The sequence below is a fragment of the Artibeus jamaicensis genome, unplaced genomic scaffold, assembly GCF_021234435.1.
Source record: "Artibeus jamaicensis isolate MK-2021 breed Jamaican fruit bat unplaced genomic scaffold, CSHL_Jam_final contig_466, whole genome shotgun sequence".
NCBI classification, from domain to species: Eukaryota; Metazoa; Chordata; class Mammalia; order Chiroptera; family Phyllostomidae; genus Artibeus; species Artibeus jamaicensis.
The window spans coordinates 2,242,507-2,255,992 of record NW_026521844.1 but is presented as its reverse complement, the minus strand read 5'-3'; positions in this window follow the sequence as shown (position 1 = coordinate 2,255,992).

Sequence of the window (13,486 nt, the reverse complement as noted above, 5' to 3'; positions counted from 1 at the left end):
TCAGAGAGGATGCTTGGTTTGATTTCAATATTCTTACATTTATTGAGACTTGTGTTCTAACATGTAATCTATCCTAGAAAATATTTCAGGTGCATTTGAGAAATATGTACATTCTGCTGCTTCGTGTTGAAATGCTCTGAACATATCAATTAAATCCATTTGATCTAGTCATTTAAGGCTGCTGTCTCCTTGTTGATTTTCTGTGTGGTAGATCTAGCCTTTGATGTCAATGGAGTATTAAAATCTCAGACTAAGATTATGTTTCTGTCAATCTCTCCTTTTGTGTCCATAAGGGTAGCTTTACATATTTAGGTACTCCTATGTTAGTTGTACAAAAATTTACTATGGTTATATCCTCTTGTTGGGTTGTTCTTTTATCATTATGTAGTGTCCTTGTTTTTCTCTTATTGTAACCTTTTTTTAAAGTCTGTTTTGTCAGATATAAGGATTGCTATCCCAGCTTTGTTTTTCTATACACTTGCAGAAAATATATTTTTCCATCCCTTTATTTTAGTCTGTGTGTATCATTTGATCTCAGGTGGTTCTCTTGTGGGCAGATTATGTATAAATCTTGTTTTCTTATTCATTCAGCTACCTTACATCTTTTGGTTGGAGCATGTAAGCCATTGATATTTAAAGTGATAACTGATAGATATGTATTTAGTGCATCTTTTCTTCTGTTTTTTTTTCTTTTTTCTGTTTGTTATTCTTAAAGCAAGCCCTTTACTATTTGTTGTGGCACTGGTTTGTTGTTAAGAAACTCAGCCCTATCTGGTCTGGGAAACTCCTATTTCTTCTTCAATTTTTAATAATAGTCTTGCTTGGTAAAGTAACCTTGGATGTAGGTCCTTGTTTTTTATCACTTTGAATGTTTCAGGACACTCCTTGCTTGAAATGTTTGTATTGAGAAATCAGATGACAGTCTAATTGGTGCTTCCTTGTATGTAACTGCCTGCTTTTCTCCTGTAGCTTTTAGGAATCTCTCCTTCTTCCAAAGCCTTGACGTTTTAATTATGATATGTTTTGGTGTAGGCCTCTTTGTGAACATGTGTGTCTTTTTCCTTCACCAGATTAAAGAAGTTTTTGGCCATTATTTCTTCAAATATGTTCTTGATCCCTTGATCACTCTCATTGCCTGCTAGTATTCCTTTGATGTCATTGTTGATATGCTTCACATTGTACAAAAGATTTCTTAAGCTCTCTTCATTTTTTAAAATTATATTTTCTTTTTCTTGCTCTGTTTACCTTGCTCCATTTTTTATACTTTCTCTTCCAAATCATGGATTCATTCCTCTGCTCCAACTAACCCACTGTTTATTCCTTCCACTGTGTTATTTATTTTTTATTGCATTCTTTATTTCTGTTTTTATGGTTTTGATGTCACTTTTTATGCTGTTGAGTATTCTTATAATCATCACCCTAAACTATCTGATAAATTGCTTGCTTCAATTTCATCTAATTCCTCTTTGGGAAAATTCTCTTATTCTTCCATTTGGGGTCTATTTATTTGCCTTTCCATTTTGACTGCTTCTTTGTATTTGTTTCTATGTATTAGTTAGGTCTCCAAAGACTCTGGTGTAGGACTTTGTCAGACGCTGCCTGTGGCTCACCCTGGACAACCTGTTTGGAGCTATGGTTTACAGCTGGTGACTCCTCTGCTCAGCATGGGTGACTGCAGAAATAAACAGGGTAAGCACCAAGGCTTGCTTTTACCAGCACTGGGCCTGGGGGAGAGTCAACTAAAGTCTCAGAGCTCACAGAAATCTGCCTCTGTCTGCAAGCTTTCTGTAGAATTAATGAAAGTTTTCCAGCTGTACTCCTCAGCTGCTGGGCTTAAGCACCACAGGGTGAGGAAAGAGTGATACTTGTGGTTGGGACTACTGCTTCCCTGTAGGCTGATTCCTTCAAATCTCTCCCCAGAGCCATCAACTCCAGACTTTCCCTCTGTGGCTCTAGGTCACTCTGTCCTTCCTCCCTGTGCTGGAGGCCTGGGTAAGGGCTGCAAGCAAAATTTCCCATTGGCCTTTTAGGAAGCTCTCTGCATCTCTAGCTATCTCTCCCTAGAGGATAGAAACACCACTGATTTTTCAAAGCCTTATGTTATTTGGGTTATTTTCCTGATTCTGGTGCTGAAGGCTGAGGAGCCAAAATTGGGGTTTAGACTCCACACTTTCAGGGCTAATCTCCAAGCTGCTGACATACCCTTCTAGGACTTCAGTTGCTGTCCATGGGCGTCCTGCCAGCCCCCTCATGCCTCCACACTCCATACCCATCTCTGTGGTGATGTGGCATTTTCTGTCTGTCCCCGGTTATAAGGCTTCTCTCCAGCTAGTGTTCCTTTGGTTACTTAGGATGACTTTTCTATAGTTTAGTCACAATTCTAGTTTGGTCCTGGGAGGAGTGTGGCGGAGTTCCCACTTACTTCTCTACCATCTTGGGTCTCTCTATTTTGATAATTTTTATGTATGCCTTAAGTTAATCTAAAATAAACAGTTTAAAAAACATGTAATCTTATAAATATTATTAGAATTATTTTTCCACTGCATAAACTAGTACCTGGCAAATGTTAATAGCAATGGTAATATTGTTAACCACATTCGATGCAACAATCACTAATTTTAATATTTTCTTGAATTAATTCAGGTTAATACTCATGGCCACAGCATGCTGTAAGTACTAATAACTAATCATTTTACATTTGTGAAAACTGAAGCCTGGGAGATTGAATACTGTACCCCGTAATTTACTTAGAAACAGGGTGAACCCCAAGCTTTTTCCCACTATGTTGCATAGCCTCTCTCCCAGGGGAATATATGTAAACTTAATGAAGGCTTCGTTAGCCAATATTTGGACTGAGAATTGTACAATTAAATCATTAAACTTTGAGACATAGAGTAAAGAATAAGTAAGTAGAATTTTGGAGTAAATATTGTATGCTATAACTCCAAATGTACTTTTTGAATAATGCATAATAAAAATAAATAAATAATGGGAATATTTTCATGTCAGTTTTTCTTTTGTTCATATTCCTTCAGTTATGGTCCTCCCTAACTCTCTCTATTTTTTTTCTTTTCCTACATTTTCTTAAAGACCATAGCTTTATCTTTTGGTTGCTCCCACCCCCTTCATTTCCTCTATTCCTTTTTACCTTGTATAACTTGCACTGACTGGGAGTACAATGTGCCTCAACAATGCATATTTCATCACCACATAGCAACTGACTAAGCATTAATTTTCATCTTACATATAAATATAAATTGTGGGGGCAGCTTTTCTCGCAATTCCACCCATGTGCCATGGATGAGAGTAAGCATGACTGAGACATGACATGATCTGCTTGGGGAGGAAAGGTGGCCGATCCCTTAGAGGGGAAGGGCCAAGAGCACCCAGCTCAAGAAGCTTTTATTGGGTTCATTTGCACAAGAATACAGGTAAGGATCAAACAATAGATAGCATTCAAAGAACTATGGGGGCTTATTCTCAGTCAGGGTCAGATAGAACTTTGAGGAACACACTTCTTGCTTGGACCCTGATTATTTAAATGAGAGTATTCTAAACAAAGCAGGTTTCAAAGGATTTTTGCGTATTCTTTCTTTTTTTTCCTGTTCTTTTTTAAAATATATTTTATTGGTTATGCCATTACAATTGTTCTATTCCCCCCTTCATTCCCCACCACCCTGCACACCCTCTCCTCCACCATTCTCCCTTTAGTTTATGATCACGTGTCTCAAGTTCTTTAGAGTCTATATTTCCCCTATTATTCTTTCCCTCCCCCTATTTTCTATCTACCATCTATGCTACTTATTCTCTGTACTTTCTCCCCCCTTCTCCTCCTCCCACTCCCCTGTTGCTAACCCTCTATGTGATATTCTTTTTTATGCCTGATTTACCCCTGGATACCCACCCTTTCTAGCACAAGGCTGTACCACCTTCTCCATTAGAGGTTTTTAGGCTTAAGTGGATTAGAGCCAGGCAGCACTTCTCCCAGACGGAAATGGGGACTCAGGCTATGTCACAATAGCCGAGGGTGGGGGGACGAGGGTCCATTGCTCCCTCTTTGTCACAGCTCCCCGAGTCCTTTCATGATGGCCTCCCAAGTGATGGTGTCTGGCCTAGGTTGCCCCTCTCTGAGGGGTACACCCACCATGGACATCGACCATGCTTTGGGGGCAGGGGAAGAAGCAGAAGCAGCGCTTGCTGCCAGAGACAAGCTTTGTCTCCCGTGGTCTGCATTTCAGAGGTCGCCCACTCAGCCATGGGGGGCAGTTACAATTCTTGAAACCAAGCAGGGTGGTTCCCAACAATAAATCTCACTCTAATATAATTTTGAAATGTTCCCGTGAGATCCTCATTCTTCCAGCAGGTCTCTCTCATAACCCCGTATCCACAATCAGTTCAGGCAGCGACAAAGAGCAAACTGTGCCAAACTCTGCAGTGACTCCGACTCCCTCCCATTTTCTCCCCTTTATCAGCCTTTCTAAAATAAAAGTGTTGGAATTCACTGCTGAGAACCTTATAAAATTTATATTGTGTTTTGAAATGTAGAATAATAGTTCTTGTGGATGAGGAAGAAAAGTAAGAGCTAGCTTTTACTTTACTAGTTAAGAAACAGTAAGTTTTTCACATTGTCCAACTGTCATACTAATGAATAGAGTATTGTTACCAAGCCTGAAAATCAAAGTTGCTGGTCCTGTTACAAAAGTGCTAGATAAGATGCATACTACAGAATCCAAAAATCCCTTTTTCACTTCTTTACTCAAGTGTTTTTATGTGGATAATAGAGATTTCTGGTGACTGAGAACAAGACTACTTTCTCTGCTTTATTTGTACATATATTAGGGCATATTTTCCAACTTTATTGTGATATAATTGTCAAGTAAAAATGGTATATATTTAACATGTACAACTTGATGTTTTGGTGTATGAATACATTGTGAAATAGCCACCACACTCAAGCTAATTAGCATATCCATCACCTCACATAGTTACTGTGTTTTATTTTGTGGTGAGAACTCTTTAGATGTATACATGTGGCAGATTTTACATATAAAATACAGTATTATTAACTATCATCACCATGTTGTACATTATACCTCCAGGCTTATTTCATCCTACATAACAAAAACATTTGCACCTTTCTAGCAAGATCTACTTCCACTTCAATCTAGTCCCTGGCAAACACCATTCTACTTTCTGTTTCTATGATTATAATTACTTGAAATTTCCATATAAGTGATATCATGCAATATGTTTCTTGATATGTTTGGACAATTAGAAAAACTCTTATTCATAGCCAATTATCACCACATAAATGCAATTTAATGTTATTGCATGTTAATACTTTTGTTTTTATATTTATCTAGCAGCTTTTATTATAGGATCTTGAATAAGAGAAAACATGTTATGCGTTGCTTATGATCAATTATCAGAGGACTAATTATGCATCACAGTGGCTAACAACATATTCTTTTTTAATTCAACTGATCAGAGAAGCAGGACTACTTTCATGAGGTTGGAAAACTTGTGTAATTCTTGTGTGTGTGTGTAATTCTTTGATATGTAAAGTTTATATGAAGAGTAGTTGCCCTAAATGTACTAGACCTCTGTTCATACTGGCTTTGGGTTTTCCCTCAGTGAAAAAATAAAGATTTTTCTAAGGGAGGAAAACTTAGCACGTGTGAAAACTGGCACGGGCCTCTACTGAAAGTAAAGTGAGAATACAAGGAATAACTACAGGGAGTATAAAATTATATTGGGCAGCTTTTATTTGAGGGTGAAAAGTATGTTATTATTGTGTACCTAGAGAATGAAGGGAAATATTGTGAAGTCATGGTTTCTTCCTCTGGTTGCTGGCTTTAAAAAGTTTGTTAGCATTTGGCTAACAAAGGCAGGGTAAATTTCAATTGGTGGTAATAGCACATATTACTAGTGTCTAACAACACAGTAGAAATTGTTAATCCACCCTCAACTTTATTAGCACTCTGATCTTCAAAAAAATTTATGTATTTTCTTTAATTATATAATTTTTTTTAATGTAAGGAAGATAGAACAGCACCTGGCTCATAACAAGTTCTATACACTTGTTATTATTCTTATTATTATCCCTATAAGTGCATGATGATTTAAAAAATTGTAATATTCTACCTTGAACCTGTACCACCAATACCTTCTCGTCAATCTTATAGCAATTTTTACTTAATTCCTCTTCTCCACAATTGATATTTTTTTTAAATTTTCTAAAATTTTATAAGATTCTCCTCACTAAAACTGTCCACTTTTTATCAAATTAAATTGCTTCCTAAATCACAGGTTAAACAGAAACCATCAACTGGAATATCTTCAAATTCTATCAGTTGATTTACCCTCTGAATTCTGTTTTAATAGAGAAAAAATATTTTATCAGATTTTAATATTTGCCTCTAGGTTTTAGGTCTGATACCTCCCATCTTCCTGGGAATATTCAATGATCACTTTTCTCTTTTTTAATACATTTTCTTATAAGTATTATTTAACAATTACACATTATTTTCTCTCCCTTCTTAAAATATTCCTGGACTCCACATTCCTCTCAGACTACTTTCTTTTTATAGACCATCTCTTTGAAAGAACTACAGAATAAATATCATCATTTCCCTTCTCTTTATTTTCCACTCAATGTATCTTCAGTCTCCCACTTTCCACAAAGACAAAAACAAAACAAACAAAAAACCTCACACCTAAAAACATCAATGACGACCATATTGCTAAAAACAACATACATTCCCACTCTTCATTTTATTTATCTCCCAACAAATTGATTAGTGTTGATCTTTCCCTCTTTGTTAGACTTCTCTTCTCATTTTCATGAAATTATCCTCCAGTACTTTCTTTCATACATGTCTGACCATTCACTTTTGTCTGAGTTATTGGCGTCTTTTTAAACAAGCCATTTAAATAATGAAATCCTTTAGCCAGTCATTAAAAGTTGGATTTTCTCAAGTCAAGACTGTAGACTGAATCAGAACTTTTATTACTAGTCAATCTCCTTACCCACATAAATTTAATTCTTATATTCAAATAATTCCAAAATATATGTTTCAGTAATGACTTATTTTCTGTTCCATACCTATGAATCTAAATATTGGCTATTTTTAATTGTGCACCTGTCTGCCCATCTGAGACTTAAAATGTCCTAAACTGTACTTAAATTTTCCCCTCTTCACTTCACACCTGGTAATCTCCAGGAGCTCCCAACACCGATAAATCCATCTATTCCAGTTTCAGAAACTTGGAAACTACAAGTTATTTTGACTCTCATTTTTTCTGGCTTCCAAATTTAGTCTTTCATTCAATAAATATGTATTAAGTGTCTGATCCTGGGCAGACACTGATCCAGGTTCTAGCGACATCCTGGGAAAATAATACCAGAAAATAAAGTTGGGGCACTTGATGGCACACTATTTTATAGAGAGAGGGTGGCAAGTGGGAAAGAAAGACAGTCAAGAAATAATAAAAGAGGGAAGTGGTCCATTCACGATATCTCGTGTGTGGAAAAATAAAACAGGTTATAGCTGATAGCCAATAATAATTAGCTATTTTATATTGAATATTCAAGGATGGTCATTCTGATAAGTTGACTTTTGAACAGCTTTTGAAATTCTGTATGCTGATTTTTTCTTAATTATCTCCATCTCTATTGCTGTCATGCTTACCCAAAATAATGGCATTCTTCCCTTGTGCTTCAGCATTAGCCCACAGATTTGTTTGTTTGTTTGCTTTGAAACTCCCCTATCCTATACTCTAAATAGCAGTGCAAATTATCTCTTTAAGGACCCATGGACATAACCAAAAGGGGGTAGGATTGAAGGCAGAGGTGGGGGTGGTTGGGGCAGGGTAAAGCAGTGGTAGAAAACTAAAGACAATTGTATTTGAACAACAATAAAAAGGAAAAAGAAACAAAAAGAGAGAAAATACAAACCCAGTCATGTCTCTGGGTTTTCATACACAATTATCTCTACTAGAAACATTTTTATACTTCTAACTCACCTATTTACCTTCTAATTCTTATATATTAAAACTTGCATGATACTTTCAATACTTTAAAAATATTGTTAATTATTATTTAATTACATTTGCTCCCATTTTTTTCTCACCGCTCTTCCCTGCCCTTCCCACTCTCCCTCTCCCACACTCAATCCTCCCCTCATGGTCCTTGTCCTTTGGCCTTTTATACATGTTCCTTGACTTGATCCTTCTTCTTTTCCCATTTATTCTCCTTCCCCCTCCCCTCTGGTCACTGTTAGTTTGTTTTTATTTCCATGTATCTGGTTAGATTTTGATCACTTGTTTGTTTTGTTGATTAGGTTCCACTTATAGGTGAGATTGTATGGTATTTGTCTTTCACCTCCTGGCTTGTTTCACTCAGCATAATGCTCTCCACTTCCATCCATGCTGTCACAAAGGGAAGGAGGTCATTTTTTATTTCTGCTGTGTAGTATTCTGTTGTGTAAATGTACCACAGTTTTTTTTACCCATTCATTTACTGACAGGCACTCAGCCTGTTTCAATACTTTTTACAACCATTTCAAAGTTGAAAATTTACAAACGCTTTTTTGAAAATTTAAACATCTTTGTCTTCTTTCCCCTAGAATAAAAATGGAAGAACTATAATTGAACAACAATTAAAAATTTAAAAAATATATAACTTCCAATGGTAGACCACATTTAGCTCACAATAATATGGAATTTTCATCCTCTAATGCAATATTTTACTACATATTAGGCTTATAAGAAATACTTGCTGACAAAATAAAAGGGCAAACAGAGGAAACAGAATTTTAGAAATTAAAAACAATGATAACTACCTGCAATAGCCCTTGAAAGTCATTTTGATTTACTGTATTGCATTAAATACTGATATATTTTTTAATTTTACAATATTTAAAAAATGATTGTATGCATATACATTATTGGAAGAACAAGGTGGACAAGCTTCATGCCCTCACAGGGCTTACATGCTACTTTGGTGTAGGGAGAGACATCAGAACACATGGTTTAATTATCATATATGTGTTACATATAATAAATGTACATATATATGTATTATATGCATAGATAGTTAATTATACATTTATATACTGACTTATATAAATATATATTATACAGCCATGTATATTTATATAAATTATGTATAAATATAAATTATATATTTATATAAGTGGTTGTATAAAGTCATAATTATTATGTTAATTGCTTATATATAAACTATTATATGCAAATTTATAGTTTATATAGTTATTTATATAAATTTCAAATTTCACTTACATGTGCATATTATTTTCATATGTAATACATGTATGAGAGGAGAAATGTTAGGGAAATAAAAAAAGCTCAGAGAGAGAGAGAGTCAACAGTTCTATGTTGTAACTGTTAAAATTCAGTAGTATATTGAATTTCCAAATGGTGATGATAAATAGGTTACTGTACCTTAAAGTCAATGGATAATCAGTATACTTAGAGAAACAGATTTGGGAACTGTCAGTGTATAGTTACAACATGGAAAAAGACGGAATCTTAGATGTCTTTATAATAGAGAGAAATATATTGCCCTAGCTTGAAACTTAAAAAAATGCTAACATTAAAAGCTTCAGTAGAAAAGGTATAAAGTACAACAGAGGATGTGGGGAAGAAGCCAGTAAGATAGGAGAAAAAAAAACTTTGAATATCTGAGTTACCAAATGCAAGGCAAATAATATTAAAAATTTTGCAAATGATAGAATTCACTCTTTTCATATAGCTAAATTTGTGTAATGGAGCTTTTTTGCCTGGATTCTCTTGTGTTCTCCTCCAGCACTGTGGTAAACAATTTGTAACCTCAATTGACTATTTGTGACTCATTCCCCACCGTATCTTGCCAGTCTTCTATAGTAAAAAGTTATTTTTTTATATTTGTGGTGAGATTTTCTCTGCTAAGTGACCAATAATTCAGATTCCTGATATTAAAGTAGTTCTTGAATTAAAAGATTGCCACCACCACAGAATCCTAGATTCCCCAACACCAGATTGATGTTTTCTAGCCCTAGGGCAATGTTTACATTTATAAGGTAGAGAAATTATGCCTTTCTCTTTAACAAAAATTCCTAGAAACCTTACTGATAATTCATTTTGCTAACAAGCTTACTGATCATTTCCAACAAAGCTTATTCCTTCCATCATACAGATGATTTCCTGGTAAGTTAAATGAAAATTCAGTTTAACACTTTAAAACTTTGCACTATAGATACACTAGCTTAGAATCATACATTTTCCAATATATTATTTTCAGAAGTGCTACAATAAGCCCTGGCTGGTTTGGCTGAGTGGATTGAGTGCTAGACAGCAAACCACACGGTCGCCAGTTCAATTTCTAGTCAGAGCACATGCCTGGGTTGTGGGCCAGGTCCCCAGTAGGGGGCATGGGAGAAGCAACCACACATTGATATTTCTCTACCTCTATTTCTCCTTCCCTTCCTCTATCTCTAAAGATAATTAAATAACATATTTTTAAAGAGTGCTACAATTCCTTTCTGTCACTTCCCCATAATTTTGATACATTTATCTTAATGTATATGAAATCAAAGAAACAGTAACCTAAAAATAAGTAAAGTCAGAAATTGCATTTGTTGGATCAGTGTAACGTCAGTGCATCTCAAACTTTATTTTGTGAAATATTGTTTGGTTTTTCAGTACATTAATCCTGTCAAGCACATTAACTACTATACTTCACATGGATGTGTTTTTAATCAATTGGAAAAGTATCTCAAAATTGGCAGTGCTACAGGTTTAATGAAACCAAGTGAAAAATTCCTAGATAAGGTAAATTAGAAATAATATTTAAAATAAAAACAAGCAGAATTAAAGGTCAACATTACTACAATACTGCTTCCTAAATAAGAACTTTTGAATAAAGAAACATTTTTATACTCAATTATTGTTGCATTTTCCAAAGCAATTAAATATATTTTAATAACACAAAGGAAAGTAGATTTTTTTACTGAAATAGGGATTAGCTTTGAAGATAATTATTTGTAAAAAAATTAGTATTGCCTAAGTATAATATATTATATGAATGTACCTAATGTGCTATTGAATGCTTCAGATATAACAAAACCAAAGATTTGGAAAAGATATTGGCAACTCAAAACAGTATATTTATTAGTAAAAATAAGTAATTTCGATTGTATATATCTTTCAACAGAAGTTGCATAACCACATGTAAAAATAATGTAGTTGCTTAGTACAATGTTTTTGCTTGAAATGTAGGTAGTGTTTATATGTTGTATAATGCAAAAAAATATTTAAATCAAACCAAAATAAAACAATAAGCCTTGGGAAAGATCCATGTGTATTTTCAGATTGTGAAACAGAATTGAAACGTGACTGGGACAAGCTTTAGGACAGAACACATTGTGCCTAAAATGTATTGAATTTCAATTATTTGTCATGTGTGGTGCTATTTAAAGCATATTATTCAGGATTTAGTAAAGAAAATCTATTTATGAAATCTCAAGGGAGGAACAGTAGGAAAATTGAAGACATGGGCATAGAGACTTGTACTTAGGCGGTGGCCTATAGGGTCTAAAAGAATTTGGTGACACTGACAAAATCTCCTTTACCCAAGTACCTCCGTTCTGCAAATAATTACCAATTAGCTTCTATATGCCAGTTGCTGGGTGCTGAGATGTACCATTGAGGAAGAGTGACACAGTTCTTTTTCTCATAAATCATGTGGGAGGAAAACACAAAGTAAACAGTTAAAAATTGTATACATTGGAAAAGTAGCTGAAATGAACCTATGTTCCCTGCAGTATGGCAGCTTATATACTCTGATGGTTCTCCCAAGAAAACAACTGAAAGGATAAAAAGCAATAAACAAACCTGGATATGTCTGTAAATACTGCTGAAGTGCCCTGAAAGAAACCCACAAGTGAAGTGAGAACAGCAATTCTGTTTAAAAAAGAAAAGAAAAAAGCGTTGAAAGTGGCTTTCGCCTTGGGGTTGTTCACTTTATTTTGGGACCAAGGGCTTCAGAACTGACATTTGATCAGAGGAAAGCAGAGAGAATGTGGAAAACCTGTGGAAACCCGGTGCAGAACAGCAATGGAAAGGGTGTACCTTCAGGGTAAGACTGTACAAACAAGCTGTACTGAGGAGGACCCAAAAGGGAAGCTCCACAATCCCAACTTTAGCAGAATAAACAAAACTCTCTTTTGAAAATTCTAAATCCTAAAATGGCTCTAGCACTGATTTTTCATCCTAACATGCTTCCTGTGTTCTCTGAAAAAAATATCAAGTCTCAAAGGCAGAATTAAAATTTAAGGTGACCTTGGTTATTAATGGCCCCAGATAAGAGACGGCAGCAATGCAAACCCAGTCTAGAGAAACTCCCATCAAGGAACACCTAAAAATGATCCCAGATTAAGTTTCCTAAAAACAAGTAGCTCACAGGCAAAAGTTACACAAGTAAACACTGGTGAGTGAGAAACAACAGAAATAATACATAGCAGATAAGGTCCAAAACTGTTCTAAATATTAAAACTACCAGACATAAATTTAAAGTCAGCCATAAAAAGTATTAATTGGACTTAATGAACATATTTGCAGAAAACAGAAGCACAGAAAACAATTATTTTTTAAAATAATTAAATAGGTGTTGTAGAAATGGTAGTGACTGTTATAACTAAATAATATCATAGCAATTAAAATTAAACATTCAATGGATAGCCCCAGCCAGGTGGCTCACTTGATTATAGTGTCTCATCATAAACCAAAGGGTGTGGGCACAGTACCTGGTTGGGCACTTACTGGAGGCAACCTGTAGATCTCTCGCTCTCTCTCAATCTCTCTCTCCCTCCCTTCCTCCCTCCTTCCTTCCTTCCCTCCCTTCCTTTTTCTCCAAAATCAACAAACATATCCTTGGGTCGTGATTTAAAAAATTCAATGGGTAGGTTTAAAGATTAGGAAAAGTTAGAAGAGATTTTCCAAAACACAGCCTAGTGAGGTAGAGAATATTACATTTGAAAGATAGGTAATGGCTTGTGTAGAATAGTATGAAAAGATCCCAGAGTTTCTTCATGAGTGCTGGAGGAGAGAGGAAAGACACTGGCCCAGAGGAACAGATAATTGTGAGAATTCAATAGAATAGCAGAAGATAAAAAGCTAAAGATTAAAGAAATCCAACAAATCACAATCAGATTAAATTAAACATATTTGCATGGAGAAGACTGGATCTCCACAGCAGCCTAAAATAAAAGATAGAGTAACCTTCCAAGGTAAAAAAAAAATAGATTTAGAAACAAGTTCTCAATCTCAATAAGCAATGTAAAATAACAGTGGGATGAGTCCATTAATAGGATGAATGACTGTATCTGTCACCTTCTGTGTTAACTAGAATAGATTAGGTTATACTGATATTTATGCAAACACATTAACTACACTCCTGCATCCCCACTTTCATGTAATATAAAGT